This window comes from Entelurus aequoreus, linkage group LG17, assembly GCF_033978785.1.
Source record: "Entelurus aequoreus isolate RoL-2023_Sb linkage group LG17, RoL_Eaeq_v1.1, whole genome shotgun sequence".
NCBI lineage: Eukaryota > Metazoa > Chordata > Actinopteri > Syngnathiformes > Syngnathidae > Entelurus > Entelurus aequoreus.
In genome coordinates, this window is record NC_084747.1 from 9,834,461 (window position 1) to 9,856,936 (window position 22,476).

Here is a 22,476-nt window from a genome sequence, read left to right on the forward strand (position 1 = left end):
CAACAACCGGTTCGCGAACGTATCTAAAGATAACCTAAAATAGTGAAAAACTACACTTTGAAAAATGTAAACAACTTGAATCTATCAACATTGTTCAAACAAAATGTTATGTTTTTTTTTTTAACAAGACACGTTTTAACAACGAAGGATGACTGCATTTTTGTGGGTTTTTCTTTAAACACGTAAAATAAAAATAGATCAAAATATTTCAATTTTATTTTGGCTCAATTAGCAATCAGTCATTTTAAATACTTCAATAATGTTGTCAATCACTTGAATCATCAAATGACGTCCGTCCATCCATTTTCCACTACTTGTCCCTCTCGGATTGCAGATCATTATTCATGAAATCTGATCGGACATTTAAAATATTACCTTTGCTGTGTGTATAATGCCTGCTAAAACCACAACCATAACTCCTATAGTTTATTGTTGGAAATGTTTTAAGAGGTAAGGTTTCCTGTGCTCTAATGTTGGGGATCCATCTGTGACGTCATTTTTCTGTTTAAGTAAGTTTATATATGCCAACATTCCTATATTGTGTGGTTATTGTAGCGTTCACTCCAAATCTGTCTGCAACAATGTTTCTGCATTCAGCTTGGTTAGAGTGTCTGCCCTGAGATGGGTAGGTTGTGAGTTCAAACCCCGGCCGAGTCATACCAAAGACTATAAAAATGGGAGCCATTACCTCCCTGATTTAGATTCTGATCAGTAACAAAATCTGCCTACTATCACCTCAAAAATGTAAAAAGACTTAGAGGGCTCATGTCAGCTCAAGACTTTGAAAAACTTGTACATGCCTTTATTACCAGTAGGCTAGACTATTGTAATGGTCTCCTTGCAGGTCTTCCCAAAAAGGCAGCTACAGCTTGTTCAGAACGCTGCTGCTAGAGTTCTAACAAAGACCAAAAAATGTGAGCACATTACACCAATTCTTAAATCCTTACATTGGCTCCCTGTACATCAGAGAATTGATTTGAAAATCATCCTGCTCACATATAAATCACTACATGGTCTAGGGCCCAAGTATATCACTGATATGCTCCCACTATATACGCCCTCTAGATCACTAAGATCTTCTGAGACCAATCTGTTAGCGGTTACCAGAGTAAAGTCAAATCAAGGGAGAGCATCATTCAGTCACTATGCAACAAATAGCTGGAATAAACTTCCTGAAGATGTCAGACTTTCCCCAACTCTGACTACTTTTAAAACTAGACTGAAGACTTTTATGTTCACCTTAGCTTTCAGCTAAATCTTTTAACTTTTAACGTCTGCACTGTTTTTATTTTTATTGTCTGCATTTTAATTTTGCTTTTATTTTCTTTCATTTCACTTTGTTGTCTGTGAAGCACTTTGAGTCTGCCTTGTGTATGAAAAGCGCTATGCAAATAAAGTTGCCTTGCTTGGCACTCAGCATCAAGGGTTGGAATTGGGGATTATATCACCAAAAATGATTCCTGGGCGCGGCACCGCTGCTGCTCACTGCTCCCCTCACCTCCCAGCGGGTGAGCAAGGGGATTGATTGATTGATTGATTGAGACTTTTATTAGTAGGTTGCACAGTGAAGTACATATTCCGTACAATTGACCACTAAATGGTAACACCCGAATAAGTTTTTCAACTTGTTTAAGTCGGGGTCCACTTAAATTGATTCATGATACAGATATATACTATCATATATACTATCATCATAATACAGTCATCACACAAGATAATCACATTGAATTATTTACATTATTTACAATCAGGAGTGTGGAGGGGGGGTGGGGTGGGGGGGTGGGGATATGGACATCAAGTAGTGGACATAGAGAGAGAGAGAGAGAGAGAGAGAGAGAGAGATCAGAAGGCATAAGAAAAAGAATCTGCATTTGATTGTTTACATTTGATTATTAGCAATCCGGGGAGGGTGTTAGTTTAGGGTTGTAGCTGCCTGGAGGTGAACTTTTATAGCGGTTTTGAAGGAGGATAGAGATGCCCTTTCTTTTATACCTGTTGGGAGCGCATTCCACATTGATGTGGCATAGAAAGAGAATGAATTAAGACCTTTGTTAGTTCGGAATCTGGGTTTAACGTGGTTAGTGGAGCACCCCCTGGTGTTGTGGTTATGGCGGTCATTTACGTTAAGGAAGTAGTTTGACATGTACTTCGGTATCAGGGAGGTGTAGCGGATTTTATAGACTAGGCTCAGTGCAAGTTGTTTAACTCTGTCCTCCACCTTGAGCCAGCCCACTTTAGAGAAGTGGGTAGGAGTGAGGTGGGATCTGGGGTGGAGGTCTAGAAGTAACCTGACTAGCTTGTTCTGAGATGTTTGGAGTCTAGATTTGAGGGTTTTGGAGGTGCTAGGGTACCAGGAGGTGCATGCGTAATCGAAAAAGGGTTGAACGAGAGTTCCCGCCAGAATCCTCAAGGTGCTTTTGTTGACCAGAGAGGAAATTCTGTAGAGAAATCTCGTTCGTTGGTTAACCTTTTTGATTACCTTGGTTGCCATTTTATCACAGGAAAGGTTAGCCTCTAGAATGGAACCTAGGTAGGTGACCTCATCTTTCCTGGTGATGACACTGTCACCTACTTTTATGGTGAAGTGATTGACTCTCTTAAGTTTGATGTGGGACCCAAACAGGATGGATTCTGTTTTACCCAAGTGGATGGATAGCTTGTTGTCAGCGAGCCAGGTGCAGGTTCTACAGAGCTCAGCACTGAGGATTTTCTCCACCTGTGACTTGTCCTTGCCGGATACCAGCAGGGCAGAGTCATCCGCAAACAAAAACAATTCACAGTCACATGCCGATGACATGTCGTTTATGTATATTAGGAACAGTAAAGGTCCCAATATACTGCCTTGGGGGACTCCACAGCTCACCGAGAGGGGGGGGGACACGGTGCCGTTCACCTCTACCACCTGCTCCCTCCCCTCCAAGTAAGACTGCATCCAGCTCCAAGAGGTTTTGTTAAATCCGATTGCTCTGAGCTTATCCAACAGTATAGCGTGGTTAACGGTGTCAAAGGCCTTCTGAAGGTCCAGCATGACCATGCCGCAGTATTTGCCCGCGTCCACCTCATGTTTGATGTGGTCGGTCAGATAGAGAAGGCATGTGTCAGTGGAGTGGTTAGTTCTGAAGCCGGATTGGAATTTGTACATGAGTTTATTAGTGGCAAGGTAACTATCGACCTGTTCATAAACTATTTTCTCCATTACTTTCGAAATGGAGCTGAGAATAGAAACAGGTCGGTAGTTGCCAGGTTCCAATTTGCTTCCTTTTTTAAAGAGGGGAGTTACTCTTGCTATCTTAAAATCTTTTGGTACTTGGCCTTGTGTAATTGATAGGTTTATTATGTGCGTGATGATCGGGGCAATGATGGAGGCAGAGTCCCTGAGGAATCTGGAGGGAATATTATCAAGGCCGGTGGCCTTGTTAGGGTGGAGCGCGCTCAATTTTTTAAACACCTCATCAGCTGTGACCATTTCTAATTTGAAATCATTGTTGGATACTCCTAGCTTTCTGTAGAAGGCTTTAATGTGTTCTACACCAAAGCGACCAGAGTGGTGGGACAGCTTGTTGACAAGAGTTGCAGCTATGCTGGTGAAAAAGGCGTTAAGTCTGCTAGCTACCTCCATTTTGTCTGTAATGAGGGAGTCACCCTCCTTGATGCTGATGTTGGTGAGTCTTGTTTTAAGTTTCTGGCTGCAACCAGGAAGCTGGTTGTTGAGAATTTTCCAGAGCTCACGTGGCTTATTCGTGTTTTCCTCTATTTTGTCGTTAATGTAATTTTTTTTTAAGGATTTAGTCAGGTTGGTTGACTTATTTCTTAATTTATTGCATTGCTTTTTGAGAGTTGAAAGGAGTAATTTGAGGTTGATATTATTGGGTTGTTTATCTACTTCTGTTTTGGGTCAAATGCAGAGGACACATTTCACCACACCTAGTGTGTGTGTGTGTGACAATAATTGCTACTTTAACTTTAACTTTATTTTACGATGTTCAACTTTCGTTCTTGAAATGGCGACGTGCTTACCCAATTTGACCACCAGAGGTCACTAAAGACCAGGCTTAAAGCACTAGCTCTCTATTCACGTCCTATGGGAGGTTTTAATAATCCATGTACATTTGTTTGTATATTTGTTTTATGAAATAATATACAGTCTATTATTATTTTTTTAGTGATACATATATATTATGTTACTTTATCATATAATAGTGCCTATTTTTATTCTAATCATTCTTTTTTTTTTCCTTGTTCTTTATTACCTCCAATCCTCTGCACGTTGATGTAGACATGTGGTCCAGTCTTCTCTTCACTGCTCTTACTATTCCCCAACATCTCTTCTTTCACATCATTATTATTATTATTATCGTTTTTGGTTGACTTTTGCATTCTTTCATCTCCTATGATGTGAACTCCACTGCCTTCTTCAAGCTAACAATCATGGCGGTCCTTTGTTTACATTCTTCGACAAAGTCGGCTAATTTCTCATCGACACTCATCTCAGGGCTTAAAATAGTTGTCAAATTACGAAAACTTCAAGTCACTCACCTTCATCTTTCGTCTTTATCTCCGTTGGTGATTTGCTGGAAGTTGGTGGCGCTGATTCTCTTTCATGTTCTCTTTTAGCGGACGTCGCCATCTTAGCATAGCAGTAGTCGTCCATCTTCTATCACGTCTTCAATCTTCACTTCACGTAACACTCCATCGCTCCAAACTCTACGTGCGGACTTTAGAACAGACGAATTTTAGTGAATCTATAAAACTGTTGGATCGTAAAATATGAAAGCCGTTCAGCATTTCAGTCCGCCATCTTGCTCGCCTGCAAAGCAGATCTGTTTTGTCCAAGCGCCACGTGTCAGCCACTTCCGTTTCCTACTTACGTCAAGTTTTTTTTCAAAATAAAGCCATTCTCCATCCATCCATCCATCCATTTTGCTATCCCTAGTCTATTTTTTTTAACAACCATTTCGCAAACGTATCTATTCATGACCTAAATTAGTCATAAATGACACGTCAGAAAAATTTAGATAACTTTTATGCATCAATATCGTTCAAACAAATTTTTATTTTGAATTCAGAATTGAAATCTATTACTAAAATGGTTTACAAACTTTAATTAACTGAAACTATGCGGGGATTTTCTTTAAACAAATATATAGGAAAAAACAGATTTTTCTTTCTTCTATAATTTTAAATATTTTAATATTGTTAAAGTTAAAGTGCCAATGATTGTCACACACACACTAGGTGTGGTGAAATGTGTTCGACCCATCCCCTTGGGAGGAGAGGGGAGCAGCGCCCGGGAATCATTTTTGGTGATTTAACTCCAAATTCCAACCCTTGATGCTGAGTGCCAAGCAGGGAGGTAATGGCTCCCATTTTTTATAGTCTTTGGTATGACTCACGACCTACCGATCTCAGGGCGGACACTCTAACCACTAGACCACTGAGCAGGTTATTATTGTTTTCAATCAGTTAATTTATCAAATGACATGTCAATAATTATGTTATTACATGTGGAGGGAATATGACATGAAGGATTATTACTTTTCAATTTTGTGTGTGTCCAATGATAATCCTATTTGTTGTGTAGACAGTGTCTTAATTATTCCAGCAGGGGTCACTGTAGTTTGTGTACTCTGCTTTCTGTTGTGCTGGTCCCTCTTTTCATTTTGTGTTTCCTGTTTCCGCAGCTGCTAGGGATGGGCGATACCACACTTTTAGGATTCGATACGATACCGATACTTTTCTCGCATTTTCATCGATACCGATACCGATACCAATAATTTCTTATTGGCAATTTTTTGTCAGTCAAAAATATTATTACTATTGTTGTTATTTAAGACAAATCACAAGACAAATACAGACCATTTATACCACATTTATTATGGTCAATATATAATAAAAGTAAAATTAAAATAAATAACATAAATATGAAAAATAAATTAAATATTATATATAATAATAACTATATATTATATATAATAATAATTAAATATTAGGGCTTTCCAATTAACAGTCAAATCCGAATTGCAAGAAGCTGCAGTTATTTTTTAAAGTTTGTGATATAATTAGCAATTAATGAAATATGAAATAGGCTAATGTTTTCGAAATGTAAGAAATCATGTCACAGATTAAAACCAAAATCACATTCAATCATATATTCAAGATTTTCTTGGAAAAAAATAAAACTGTAATGCAAAGATGAAGAATCTCCAAATTGTATCTCTTTCTTATCTTGTTTTAAATACTCAAGCAATTTTCAACTAACAGTGAATCCCCCTGTGTGGAAATTATTTGAATTTAGGATAATCATTTAAACATCCATCCATTTTCTACCGCTTATTCCCTTCGGGGTCGCGGGGGGCGCTGGAGCCTATCTCAGCTACAATCGGGCGGAAGGCGGGGTACACCCTGGACAAGTCGCCACCTCATCGCAGGGCCAACACAGATAGACAGACAACATTCACACACTAGGGCCAATTTAGTGTTGCCAATCAACCTATCCCCAGGTGCATGTCTTTGGAGGTGGGAGGAAGCCGGAGTACCCGGAGGGAACCCACGCAGTCACAGGGAGAACATGCAAACTCCACACAAAAATATTCAGTAAACATTACTAAAAAAACAAAAAAACAATTCCTGTTTTAAGTCAACAAATGGACAACACTGGATATGCCTGGCTGTATCGCTGTCGGCTGGCTGTGTGTTGCACGTTGACCACGCTCATTCGCTGTCTCCTGTCACGTGACTGGGCCAGCTCTATACTCTGCCAGGTACAGGGGTGTACCAGCCCATAGTAAGTTAAGTAAGTCATCAAAAACATCTGAAAGTGATGCTTGCACCCCCCACACGCCGTTTTTTGGTTTGTATCGATACTTTTTTCAGAAAAGTGATGCCAAATGAGTAGCGTGTGAGTATCGACATATCGATACCACAGGATCGATACGCACATCCCTAAGCTGCCTTCAGATGCCCTTTCTTTTATACCTGTTGGGAGTGCATTCCACATTGATGTGGCATAGAAAGAGAATGAGTTAAGACCTTTGTTAGTTCGGAATCTGGGTTTAACGTGGTTAGTGGAGCTCCCCCTGGTGTTGTGGTTATGGCGGTCATTTACGTTAAGGAAGTAGTTTGACATGTACTTCGGTATCAGGGAGGTGTAGCGGCTTTTATAGACTAGGCTCAGTGCAAGTTGTTTATATGTATCGTTGAGTAACATGTTAATATTTGATTGTGGTGTATTATTTGTTGGCTGTGATGTAATTTGGGACATTTTATGGGCAAAAAAGTCAGTCATGCTAATTTTCGTAATTTCACACTGTGAAGTGAATGTTAGCATAGTAAGCTAGTTTGCTGTAGAGTGCTCAAAATACATATTTTGTGGTGTTTCTTTATCCATTTAAGTTAATGCATGTGCTATTGTAGTATGCTTGTGTGTGTGTGCATGTCTTTAATGTAAGCATCCTTTCTGCTTGTATGTTTTCAGTTAGACCCTCTGTCAATAAACCTGTGGACAAGGAGACGTTTTTCGGAGTCTTTGATCAAGGAAAGGTGTTAGGGTAAAGCCAAGATATTCCTACATATCGAGGGCGGCACAATTATGATTTGTACATTTTCAGAATGTCCATCCATCCATCCATTTTCTACCGCTTGTCCCTTTCCGGGTCGCGGGGGGGTGCTGGAGCCTATCTCGGCTGCATTCGAGCGGAAGGCGGGGTACGCCCTGGACAAGTCGCCACCTCATCGTAGGGCCAACACAGACAGACCACATTCACACACTAGGGACCATTTAGTGTTGCCAATCAACCTATCCCCAGGTGCATGTCTTTTGAGGTGGGAGGGGCCTATCCCCAGGTGCATGTCTTTTGAGGTGGGAGGGGCCTATCCCCAGGTGCATGTCTTTGGAGGTGGGAGGAAGCCGGAGTACCCGGAGGGAACCCACGCAGTCACGGGGAGAACATGCAAACTCCACACAGAAAGACCCCGAGCCTGGGGATCGAACCCAGGCAATTGGTCTAATATTAAACAAAAAACAATCTGAAGTTATCTTTATTTTGAAGTTATCGTGCCATGCCCCGCTTGGGAATAGATGTTCCTCCATGGGCCGTGCTTTTTCTTCGCCAGCTGGAACTTGGGATGAAAAAAAGCTCCAAGGCCATCTAACGAGGCATCAAGGCTCAGTTTCAGGTCAGGAGTCAATGCCTCTTATTCAGTTTCATTAAACACAAGCCGGTCGTCCAAATAGCACAACAGATGAAACTATTGGCACACAGTTGGAGGCGTTTGTGTCAGTGAAGGACAGGAGGACACTGGACAAACTGCTGGCCATCATGGACAATCCTGCCCACCCACTCCACCTGACCATTGAGGGACAGCGGAGTTCATACTCCAACAGGCTCCTTCAGCTTCGTTCCCACAGTGTTCCATTCAAGAACTCCTTCATTCCGCACTCCATCCAGCTGTATAATCACTCTCCATACACCATTAGATGATATCTATCTATTACCTGACACCTGACATGTTAGCTACCTCTCTTTGTTTATAATGTATATTTTCTGCTGGATCTACTCTCTATTTTATGCTGCAGCTGTTACATATACTGTAATACTGTCCATTGTCATTGTTATATATTGTATATAGTATATACAAATATAATATAATAATATATCATATGCTGTATATATAATATGTAAATATTACATATATGTTATATTTGATATTGCTACTACGGTACATTTTAGTCTACTTTATACCTGCGTTATCCTTTCCATCCTTACACTTTCCATCCTTTGTAACTGACCTACTGTGTAGAACAATTTCCCTTGTGGACATAGGCGCTGATCTACATTTCTGCCAGTGGGTGCTCGGACGGGCGGTAAATCTGATGCTACTTTTCTGAGGCTATGTCATTGTCTACACGAAACCGGATGTGTGGGGTTCGGGTCTGTGGGACCCGTTTTCATTTTTTATTAAAAGAAAAATGATACAATTAATTAATTTTTGAAACTGAGACTCACTGACTTTGGCTCATTTTCTGTGAAGAACATATATCAGAATACATATTTAATGACCACACACCATACACCCCCCCATACCCATTTCTATTACATATAAGATGTCCGGGTCCACTGGACCCGGGGCTAATAGAAGTGTGGAAATTGATGTTCTGTGTACCACACACACACACACACACACACACACACACACACACACACACACACACACACACACACACACACACACACACACACACACACACACACACACACACACACACACACACACACACACACACACACACACACACACACACACACACACACACACACAGCAGGCCTAGACAGGAGGAGGACAGAGTGTAGGTACACAGAACATCAGAGGGTCAAATGTGCGAGAAAATGAGAGCAGACAGTGTTGACAAACAATGTTGCAACCTTGTGTGGGAACCGCAGGTGCAGAAACACAAAAGAAGAATCCCTGTGGGATGCAGAAACTGGCAGAGAAATTTTCCGTGCAACGTTCATATTGTTGTTACTCAGCCAGCGTTTGTGGGTCTGATGGACCCGTTGCATTTTGTGGCTTTTAATGCCTCACAATCACACTTTTATGTTCAAATACTGAACAGATGTTTATTGGGATAAGGTAAACATCTGTTCAGTATTTTAACATAAAAGTGTTTGATTGTGAGGCATTAAAAGCCACAAAATGCAACGGGTCCATCAGACCCACAAACGCTGGCTGAGTAACAACAATATGAACATTACACAAGGGTTAAACGAATAATTATTTAGCCTAAGCCCTGTTCCAGCCACACTAAACCACCGTTTAAGGTCCCCCTTCTCTGACAATTTTTTTACACGGGTAAGTGCGCCGTGTATTTCTTGAATCTCCGGTTCTTAGCTCTGTATGAACTTTCACAAACTGAGTTCGGAGAGGAAGTGACGCCAGAAAGAACGCGCCACAGCCCGCTTCATAATAAAGGGGTTTCGTAACTCGGAGCTAACCACTGGAAATATGGAGGCGAGGCATCCAGACATGCCCGTGTTTCTCCTTATGTCTGTACAGACGCTTGTGGAAATCACACATGAATATCTTAAGACAAAGCGATTGCAGCTATTTGGGATACAACACTTCTCAGACGGCAAGAGAACATTCCAATGTCCAGGTCAGCTGTGATTCTACTCAGCGAAAAACTTTGTCCATTTGTCGAAGGAGAGACAAGGAGAATGCGGGCTCCCGTGGATGTGATAAAAACTACGGAAAAAGGAGAATGCTTTTGGACTGGCAAAGCAGACTGTATCAGTTATTGTCCGCCATGTATGTCGCGTGTATGTGTTTGTAAAACAGGGTGTGTGTGATGTGTCAGTGCAGTAGCACTGCGTAGAAGTGCTTGTAGTTAGCGCATGTTGCATTTTGCATGTTGCATGTTGCTTCTGCCTGCTACTGTCTGCTTTCAGCTGTTACCACCGGCTAGCCCTCCTTACGGGGGGTGAAAAGAGGAGCCGAGCGCGTAAGCCTCCTCTTGCCGGTACACAGCCTCTCCACCACCAAGACTCCTACAGTGCCTCCTCGCGGCCACACACGGCAACTGGGACCTCGCAGTCTCAGTCTAAACTGTAGGGGATCTCGGAGCAGCAGTGGGCCCCAGAGGCGAGGTGTGCAGACCCACCGGTGTGTGGACACGCCCTGGCATCCGCCAACCATTGCCCCACCTATGGGTCAAATAGTCGTCATCCCCCCCTCCCCCCACCCGCTGCCTTGTGGTACCTTTGGGAGAAGGAAAGGCTATGGGAGTAAATTCAGACAGAAAATCAGGACTGGAGCCCCTGAGGCGGCTGGCTGTCATTGCTGACCCCCTGCCGGCAGCTCCTGCAGCCCAGCCCATGCCAGATGTATTGCCTTGCTTTCCTCTGGGCCACATCGTCACGGCCGAGAGGGGGATCTTGATGACTGGGCAACCCAGGATCTCCACACTTTCTGCCCTGGCATTCGCCACGGAGAGGTCACTCCAGCCTCCCCTCTAAAGGGAGGGAACAACACGGAAGCTGGCAGTTTTAAGTTCCACCCGATTGGCGCCAGCTACGACGGTGGGAGGAAGAACTCCCGCAGGCGCAACCCATCGTCACTACTGACGGACGGATGCCTATAATAATAATATAATGTATGTCGCGGACTCAACATCTAGGTCCAGAGTATATAAAGTCACCAAAAAGGAATGGACAATGAAGGTGAAGGTGAAAGAATGAGGAGTGTCCTGACCAGATATCTAGATCCCGGGATTGATTGTTGTAAAACGTTCTTTATCACATTGTTTACTTTCACGTGTTTATTAAAGATTTTATTAATGTATGATGTCTCAGGTGTGATTCACTACAATAGGGCCCCACAGCACACTGGATTCCAGTTAATTGAAATACCACAACACTGGATATTGTTCAGATAAGTTACATTTAAGAACTTGCACACAAACCAACACTGGAGGTGACTATGACGTGTGCATTACCCACGCATGCGTACTAGGTCGTTTTGCGCCGGCGGACGGAGGGGGCAGGGGGTATTAAACGGTGGCATTGTTGTGTGTGGACATGGATAAGGTTAGGTGTTATTTACCCTGGATAACCTTAGCCGGCTTATTAGGCCATGTCGTTCAACCCCTTAAAGCAGTGGTACCCAACCACCGGGCCGCGGCCCGGTACCGGTCCGTGGACCGATTGGTACTGGGCCGCACAAAAAATAAAAACAATTAATTTTTGTATTTATTTTTTTCAACAAATCAACATAAAACATAAAAAACACAATATATACATTATATATCAATATAGATCAATATAGTCTGCAGGGATACAGTCCGTAAGCACATATGATTGTATTTCTTTATGACCAAAATAAAAATACCATACTTAGCGCGCAGCTGAATGAAGGAACCATCCCCTCGTGTCCCAAACAGTTTACCCCATTGTCTACTTTAAAGATTAAAGATTTGATTAATTTATGATGGCTCAGGTGTCATTCACTACAATCGGGCTGTCAGGTTCAAACACTGATGACATCTATTAAACAGACGAGAAGCAAGGAATCATGCAGAGACAGAGTTAAATTTTGCTCAATTGAGGAGAGACGTTATTTGGGTTATACTCTAGTTACAGATCCAAACTACGCTCTAAAGTCCAGCCCACGTGCTTCCTCTATTTATTTGGGAGGTCCCTGGTTACATCACTGAAGCTGCTGCTGAAGGAGGTGGGGTAATCAGCAGCCCCAGACACAATATATGATTATACAAAAATGCAAATGTGCTGACAGTCGTGATATCGCCCTGTCTCTGCTTTGTCTGCGTCACGGCGGTGTTCAGCCTTGGCAGTCAGCAGGCCGTTCCTGGACACAGACACTGATACGAGACGTCTTCCAATCTCTGGATTTGCAAGTCGTCTCTTTGCACAGATAGAGAAGTAATACTTCAACACAATTGATAATAACTATAGCAACGGCCATTAAGCATAAGAGTTGTGTGATAATTTATACATAATTATTCTAACAGGCCCCACAGCACACTGGATTCCAGCTCATTGAAATACCACAACACTGGATATTGTTCAAAGGAGATACCAGGGGCGTCACTAGCTTTTAAGGACAGGGGGGGCTTAGCCCCCAGGAGATGCAGGATGCGAGCGAACGTAGCGCACGAGCACAAAACTTCACAAACGGCTAACAAAGACTTAGAAATTATTCATTGTTATTATTATTATTTCAGTGGGTTTATTTTCAATCTATGTTCAGTACAACAACAAACATGGGTTTGCACAGTGACATTTTGTTTACAGCATCAACAAGAAACAATTACTTGCATGATCCTTCGAGATACTCTGAAACACAATGAAAGTCATGGCATTAGCCTCTATGTTATTACTTCACAACATAGAGGCTAATGCCACCACTTTCGCTCACAATACAATAATTGTTTGTTCCCAAATATTTTGAAATTGCACAGATTACATTTTGGGCACATATGTGACTAAAATGGTTGTGAATTCAAGCCCTGGAAATATTACTTAATTACTTGAATTAAAGTAATATCTGGATCGGGATAATTTGGCTTGTATATAATATATTTATGTATATATATTATGGCAAGCCGTTAAGGAAATTAAATATATATGGAAGTCTGAATAGAAATGAGAAACATTTATATATACTGTAAATAAGAAAGACTTAGAGTCCGTCTGCTGATCTGAAAAAGAGCCAAAGCTGTCAAAGAGCTGAGGGACCATCTTCAAAGTGCAATGCTAAAACAAATAATGCAAACAATAAAATGTAACTTCCAGGGCTTGAGATTAATGTAGTCCCGTCGTCCCGGGGACGGTAAAAAAAAATGCACGGGACGAAATTAAATGCTCCCCGGGACGATGGCTTTTAACCATTTTTTTCTTTTTCTTTTTATGTATTTATTAATTTTACCTTTTATATTAAATGTCTTGGTTTTTCCACCCCCTGAAAATCCTATGAAATGTTTAACAAGCCATCCTATAATAATACAACAGCTATTAATGTAACAATACAATAAAACAAATATATTTAATTATTTTGTTTTCATTATTTTAACAATAGGCTAATGTATACTACTTTATATAGATTCTACAAGAAACACAAAACTTAAAAACTAAATTATTTACAATTGCAGACACAAGGTTCTTGTTCTGCAGTGCTGTGTGCTAATGTGCTTCGTACACCTGCAGGACCGCAAGCAAGGTCGCAGAGAAAATGCGGACTGGATTTTGAGTGATGTGGGCATTTTCTATATGAACAAGTGGAATGGATTGGATACCGACGCACTAAAGGGGCTCTCTACCTTACGCTATGAAGTGATGGGAAACTGAGTGAATAATGACAGGTTATATTATTATTTATTTAAACTCATATTCGGGCCACTTTATAATGAATATGTCGGCATGTATTTGTAAAAAAAAAAAAAAAAAGTTTTTTTTTGTTTTGTTTTTTTTTAACACCAAATTATTTAGGGGGGCTTAAGAACATTTTAGGGGGGCTTAAGCCCCCCTAAAATAGTCCTAACAACGCCAATGGGAGATACAATTAAACTTAAAAACGTGCACACAAAACACAGCAAACAAATGTAAAATGCACAGCAAACTATTTACAATATAACTCTTTTAAATAACAACTTCACAGTCAAGTAAAGTCATCTACCGGAGAGTCTGGAGCAGATGGACGCTTTTTTTTCCCAGACCGTGGTGCCCAAGACCAGACTTAAATCCAGGGGAGACAGGGGATTCTCTGTGGTTGGTCCTAAGCTCTGGAACACTCTGCACCTCCATGTTCAAACTGCTCCCACAGTGGAGTGTTTTAAGTCTCGTCTTAAGACCCACTTTTAATCTTTGGCTTTTAACACTACGTGCGTTGTGTGGTCCTCTGTTGTCCCCTGTGTGTTTTTTAAATAGATTTTGATTTCTATTTACTGTTTTAATTGGTTTTTCCCTTTAAAATCGTTTTAATCATATTTATTTTTATATTGTTTTTATATTGGTTCTATATTTATTTATTTTTTGTTTTTATTCAGTCATTGGTGGAGCTAAGGATAATATTTGATTATTGTTTTTAATATTGTTTTTAATATTGTTGCGCAGCACTTTGGAAACATTTTTGTTGTTTAAATGTGCTATATAAATAAAGTGGATTGGATTGATTGGATTTTCTTTTCTTTTTTTTCTTTTCTTTTTTTTTTCTTCTTTTTTTTTCTCTTCTTTTTTTTCGCGCATGCGTACTAGGTTGCGTTGCGCCGGCGGACGGAGCGGGGCCACGGATAAGGTTAGGTGGGATTTACCCTGGGTAACCTTAGCCGGAGAGTAAACGAGGGCCTTTTAGTGTAAACGGGGCAGGGGCGCCGAAAAGGGGGGGTAAAGGAAACGGATTCTAGGGGCCCATGATGGAGGGGGGCTCAGAGAGGCCCCTAATGATGATGAAATTATAATGTTGCCGCTGCGTTGGGGGCCCTGTAAAGATTCTTTTCATGGGGCCCAAAATCCCTAGCGGCGCCCCTGAAACGGGGCATTAGTGTTGAAGGGACCTGAGCATGCGCGGTTTTTGTTTGGGATCGGCACCTATGCTTGTGGATCAATACAGTTTGTCTAAGTCTATCAATCAATCAATCAATGTTTATTTATATAGACCTAAATCACAAGTGTCTCAAAAAGTCTAAGATTACTAATATTCACAACTCTAAAACGCTCAACATCATGTGCATATTCAAATAGTCCCATCAGGGCTGTGTCTTCTGTCAGCGAGATATTCTAAAAGCCAAGAAGTCAAATCCATTGTGCTGAAGAAAGCTGTTATGAGATATAGCGTGTGTGTGTGTGTGTGTGTGTGTGTGTGTGTGTGTGTGTGTGTATGTGTGTTGCCCTTTAAAATATGACAGCATGTGAGGTCAGTGACGTCAGTGAGTGAGTGGGCGAGAGAAGTGAGGGAGCGGTAACCGCGAGTGCCCATAGACATGTTATAAGTGGACGCAGCATTGGCTGCTGTGACGCGAGAAATTGGGCCGCCATCTTGAAGTGGTGACGAGGAGCCGGCGAGCAGCCTAAACTGACAGTTGACAGGTAGAAAACAAAGATGGTGTTCAGCGTTTTCCTGCTCAAATGAGCGGACTGTTGAAAATGGGAATCGGGGGATTACTTTTCACAACTAATATTAAACATTAATGTACTATTGGTTGTATTTTGTGAAAAGAATATTAATTACCACAGAGTTGAGAAGGAGCAAAGATCTTCAACAGTATTGAAATCCTAGCCGCTAGCAAACAAGAGTATGACCATAATAGAATTGCTTGTCAATGAAATTAATTACATTTTTAAAAATGTCATACTTGAATAACATAAAGTTGAACTAAATGATGAAGATAAAGATTGTAAAAGCCAACAGGTCCAGATTTAAAGACTTTCAGGTGTTTATATATGTTTATGTTGAAGTATTTGGCAGACGCTTTTATCCAAAGCGACATACATCAAAAATACATATAAAACAATGACTGTAAACGTGATCATTTAAGGGAAGAATGTAATAGAACATATCAATACAAAGTGTCAAGACAGAATAAACTCTCTGCTGCTGCAGCAACAGAGATACAGTCTATAAGATATATAGATATCTAATTTATTCATACATTGTTTATGTAGCATGTATATATAACCTCATCATATTGTTTTTCAACTTAAAAATAGCTGACCGTTTTTTTCCCCTTACCGATGATACTTTGTTTGGCATGAGAATTGAGCAGATGAAAACGTTTGCAATCGTTACCATGAATTGTAACACCCCAATAAGTTTAGTGGTCAATTGTACGGAATATGTACTGCACTGTGCAATCTACTTATAAAAGTTTCAATCAATCAATCAAAACCGAACGAGCTTAAAGTAGACCTGAAAGGAGCTCCCTGTTGTGCACTGCTAACTTGGGCGTTGCTGTAAACTAGGCAATGCTGCCCCCCGCTGTCTAAAGGAGGAAGTGCACCTCACTGTTGAATTCCAAAGTGAACTTAAACACTGGTTTTTCATATATTCTTAATAAATTCTTCAAAAAAGACAAAACAATAATGTGTTTTTTTTAACACTTACATGTTGCAGTTAATTGTATTCTATCTTCATGAGTTGTTAGTTATACTTTCTGAATAAATGATGTGCATATGTTCATTAGTTCATTAATGTTCATTGTTGATGACTGAATTTTGCTGATAGCAACCCAACCTAGCAAGCCCAGGCCATGACATGATGTTTCACAGATGAGCTTGTATGTTTGGGATCATGAGCAGATCCTTTCTTTCTCCAAACTTTCGCCTTTCCATCACTTTGGAAGAAGTTCATCTTCGTCTCATCAATCCATAAAACTTTTTCCCAGAATTTTTGAGGCTCATCTCTGTACCCTTTGGCAAATTCCATCTTGGCCTTCATATTCTTCTTACTCATGAGTGGTTGGCATCTTCTGGTGTAGCCTCTGTACTTCTGTTCATGAAGTCTTCTGTGATACCTTCACTCCTGCCCTCTGGAGGTTGTTGCTGATGTCACTAACAGTTGTTCTTTATAGCTCTCACAATGTTTCTGTCATCAACTGCTGATGTTTTCCTTGGTCTACCTGTTCCACGTCTGTTGCTTAGTACACCAGTGATTTCTTTCTTCTTCAGGACATTCCAAATGGTTGTACTGGCTATGGCAGGGGTCGGCAACCTTTACCACTCAAAGAGCCATTTTGGCAAGTTTCACAAATTAAAGAAAGTGATGGGAGCCACAAAACAAAATCTAAAATGAAAAACACCGCATAAAAAGCTTAAATGCTTTGTGCTATGTTAACCAGGGGTCTCCGACACACGCACCGGCACGCACTTTAATGTGGAAATTTGATGTTAGTGCAGCCTGCGAGTTTTGAATGAATGGCACTTGATAGCGTCATACTTGCCAACCCTCTCATTTTTCCCGGGAGACTCCCGAATATCAGAGCGTGATGACACTGCATTTGGCGCCCTCTACAGTCTGCCCTAAAAGTGTACCTATTCGACCACATGTAGAATGCAGTTTCAGCTTGCTCACGTAAGTGACAGCAAGGCGTACTAGCTCAGCAGCCACACATCTTACACTGACGGTACCAATACCCAGAATCCCATGCAGCCCTAACTCTTCCGCTCAACCAACACACGGAGAGGGGGGGGGGGGGGGGGGGGGTTGATGTGTGGGGGGATTTGGTGGTAGCGGGGGTGTATAATGTAGACCGGAAGAGTTAGGGCTGCATGGATTCTGGGTAATGGTTGTGTTGTGTTTATGTTGTGTTACGGTGGGATGTTCTCCAGAAATGTGTTTTTCATTCTTTTTTGGTGTGGGTTCACAGTGTGGCGCATATTTGTAACGTAACAATGTTAAAGTTGTTTGATACGGCTACCGTCAGTGTAAGCTGTGTGGTTGATGAGTAAGTATGCTTTGCTGTCTCCTGTGTGTGCAAGTAATAACAACATGCAACATGTGACTGGACTGGCACGCTGTATGTGTAAATGCTATAGAGGACAATTACTGCAGTGCAATTAGGGCACGCCCTTTATTTAGTAATTAGAGTGAAAATAGGATTATTTTTTCCCTGGGGAGTTATCTAGGAGAGACACTGACATCCATAAACCTCCTGGGAAAATCGGGGGGGTCGGCATGTATGTAGCTGAGCCGCATCAGAGTGGTCAAGGAGCCGCATGCGGCTCCGGAGCCGCGGGTTGCCGACCCCTGGGCTATGGCCAATGTTTGTGCAATGGCTTTGTTGATTGTCCATCTTCCCTCAGATTCACAATTGCTTCTTTTTCACCCATAGACAGCTCTCTGGTTTTCATGTTGGTTCCACCTCTAACTGCAGTCTGCACAAGCAAAACCTATCCTACCCAATCTGAAACTGAGCTCAGACTAGGGATGTGCGTATCGAGCCTGTGGTATCGATATATCGATACTCAAACGCTACTCATTTGGCATCACTTTTCTAAAAAAAAGTATTGATATAAACCAAAAAAACGGCACTTTCACATGTTTTTGATGACTTACTTAACTTACTATGTGCTGGGACAGCCCTGTACCTGGCAGAGTATAGAGCTGGCCCAGTCACGTCACAGGAGACAGCGAATGAGCGTGGTCAACGTGCAACACACACACAGCCAGCCGACAGCGTTGTTACTTTTCCTGAACTGCAATCTGAGACTTCAGTAAAGTGTGACGTGTGACGACATATCTCGAGTACACTAAAGGTGTGATGGTGTCAGACATTTTTGTAGATCATTTTTCCAAGTTCATTTTCTCAGGGAACTGTCTTTCGTATGCAGGTTTATAGGACAAGGAAATCCTAGTTTATTGTGATAAGGAAATTATTGACTTTGCTTCAGAGAAGTGTTATAAGTTTACTTCCACAAAGAGGTTTGAAACATAACATTGCTATGAATAATTGTTTTTTTAAGCTTTTTCTACCAAGACTTTTTTTTTGAGAAATAAGAAAAGTTAAAATGTGTATATTTTTGTTTATATTTAATTTATTTTTCATATTTATTTTAATTTTACTTTTATTATATATTGACCATAATAAATGTGGTATAAATGGTCTGTATTTGTCTTGTGATTTGTCTTAAATAATAACAATAGTAATAATATTTTTGACTGACAAAAATTGCCAATAAGAAATTAATGGTATCGGTATCGATGAAAATGCAAGAAAAAGTATCGGTATCGTATCGAATCCTAAAAGTGTGGTATCGCCCATCCCTAGCTCAGACATTCCGTGCTATTTATTGCTTGACTAATCAATGTAATTGGGAGACACCTGGGCAACAAAACACACCTGTCAGTCACATGCTCCAATAATTTTGCTCTCAATAAAATGGGTGGGTTCAAACAAAAGGGGCTATCTTCTAAGTTGTGAACCAGATCCAGATGTAAATACCTGGAAATTAAAAGCTGAAATGTTGATCTCTTGTCTCATATTCATCTTTTGATGTCAAACCCAAATGTTTTCAGCCTACAACAAAAATAAACAAATTGGACTCACAGTTCCAATACTTTTGGAGGGCACTGTATGTCCCAAACGAGGACAACTAGGCGTTTTTCCACCGCAGGAACTTTTACAGGAACATTCCCATTTACTCGGTTAAATAAAGTACCCGCTGTGTTTCCACCAAAAACTATCTTGGTAGACTTATTTCTTCAGGAACCTTTCAGAGTTTTTTGGAGTGTTTCCGTAGGCGGGCTGTGTTGTCGTACGCTGATTGGCTGAACACAGTTCCTAAAGTTTCTGTTTCAAACATTTACATAATTAATTTCTTATTTCTTGTGTAATTCTATCGCAAAAAACTTGACAACGGAGAGAAAGAAGAACGAAATGAAATGTCGACTTTCAGGAACTTTTGTGGGACATTTTTGTGCTGAAGAACGCTGATGAGTGGAACTATCCTGCAGTGTTTTTACTCTGCCGTAGTCTTTAAACTACACTACCGTTCAAAAGTTTGGGGTCACATTGAAATGTCCTTATTTTTGAAGGAAAAGCACTGTACTTTTCAATGAAGATAACTTTAAACTAGTCTTAACTTGAAAGAAATACACTCTATACATTGCTAATGTGGTAAATGACTATGCTAGCTGCAAATGTCTGGTTTTTGGTGCAATATCTACATAGGTGTATAGAGGCCCATTTCCAGCAACTATCACTCCAGTGTTCTAATGGTACAATGTGTTTGCTCATTGGCTCAGAAGGCTAATTGATGATTAGAAAACCCTTGTGCAATCATGTTCACACATCTGAAAACAGTTTAGCTCGTTACAGAAGCTACAAAACTGACCTTCCTTTGAGCAGATTGAGTTTCTGGAGCATCACATTTGTGGGGTCAATTAAACGCTCAAAATGGCCAGAAAAAGAGAACTTTCATCTGAAACTCGACAGTCTATTCTTGTTCTTAGAAATGAAGGCTATTCCACAAAATTGTTTGGGTGACCCCAAACTTTTGAACGGTAATGTATATAGGGATGATACTCGAAACCGGTTTTTCCGGTTGTTCGATAAGAAAATAACCGAGTCCTCGGACTCGAATCCCTTTTTGAGAACCGGTACCCGTTATCGAGACCACTATAGTAAAGAAAATAGTTGGTTCTTTATTCGAATCCCTCGGAACGAATCCCGTCCCGACCAGAAATGGTCACAAGAAACGGCGTCACGTAGCTCAGTCATTAGGCGCAGATAGCGAAAGCAGGAAAAAAATGGACGGGAAAAAGCGCTCCAAGGTGTAATAAAGTTCAAAACAAAAGGTATAATCCAATGAATAACTTTACTGAGAGATTTGAGCAGGGTACAAACACATGAACACTTTTACGACCAACCGGAAACATAGCAACCAGACTAGCAACGCACCTTCTTTACGGCAGCTGTCGCAACGTTCTTAAGGCAACCGCAGCACATACATATATATACAACACATCTCCCTTTTTTAACTTTTGTTTTTCTTTCCTTGTAAACAAAACAAAATCACACTGTAGATGTGTTGTCTGTCTAATTATAAATAATGCAGACGAGGCGTGTTGGCTGAGTTCTTGACGTTTACTTTCACGGGTGACGACATGCAACAACACTTTTCGGGGCTACCGCGCATGCTCGCCACTCCCGTTGCATGCTGGGTAGTGTAGTTGTTATATTCCCTAGCTCATCACATCTTAAATAATGTTAACGCAATAAAGTGTATTTCTTTTTTTAGCTTTAACTTTTCATTTTTTAGCATTGTAACCACATTTGCAAAGAACTTTTCTCTTCATAGAATTTTCTTTCAATAAAGAAATAAAGTGCAAAAATGTCAAAGCATCGTAACAAACAGTTATGTCAAATAGCAGCAGAAGTGCACTTTTTGGAGAGCTGTATTATTTTCAGTTTTGTGCCCAAGGGACTGATTTTATTTAACACTATATTATTATTTATACAACTATAGTGATCACAGAGACAGCTTGTTTTTGTGTTACTGTATATATTTGTTTTTATGAAAAATCCCACTTAATATACTTTGGGTAACAACAGTCAATATTTATTTATTTTATTTTCTTTTTTTAGGGGGGTAACAGTCAATATTTATTTATTTTTTAGATTAAATTGTTTTCTAATATAATAAAAGTGAGCTTTTGTTAAACCAAATATTGTATTTTTTTCCCATATACAACCACCTATCTGGACTCGATAAGAGAATCGATAAGGAATCGGGTTTGATAAGAGGATTCGATAATAGACTCGAACTCGATAATTTCTTATCAAACATCATCCCTAAGTGTATATGCACTTTATTATTTTATAAACTTCATTTTGATACATGAAGCTACAAGAAGTGGACAAAGTCTTTTAAACCTACCTACGGTGGAGTATGAAGCCAGACTCGAAGCAACAACCTCAGCTGCTTACTACTCTGACTCGGTGAGATAAATGTGAAATAAAGGAGGCAAAACGAAGGTAAATAACACCTAACTTTATTAAATGTTGTAAAAGTCGTCAGTGACACTCCATTTGTGTAGTTATTAGCCTCAACCTGAATGAACATAATGCTAATGTTAACAAGCTAACGCTTAAGCCGATGTGTTCGTGTTGAGATAAACGCTGACATTTATCATTTTTATAGTTTTATTTACAGCTGAAATGGAGCGAAAACAATTGCCTGACTCATGAATTCATCATTTACAGAGAGGACAACTTTCTGATTGTTGGACATTGCGGACAAAAGTCAGACTTTTTATATACAATTCAATACACTTTATTTTTCAAATTGTGTCATTTTGTATGTTATCCCTTTATACTTCATTTACTTACTTTGTAGTAAAAAAAACTGTTAACCTAATATTATCTGTTTACTACATGGTATCAGTGTAGAAATATACTAAACACAAACAAAGAAGAAGCTTATCGACTATGGCATCGCCACGGACTACAGTGGCGGACGTGCGCAAATT

The 22,476-nt window shown here is 40.4% G+C and overlaps 1 protein-coding gene across 1 annotated transcript in view; it reads right to left on the minus strand.

Moving 5' to 3' along the window:
* The window catches only part of LOC133632307 (gastrula zinc finger protein XlCGF17.1-like), a 607,858-nt gene that overhangs the window by 31,978 nt on the left and 553,404 nt on the right, over positions 1–22,476 (minus strand). The gene's annotated exons all lie outside the window — the stretch shown is intronic.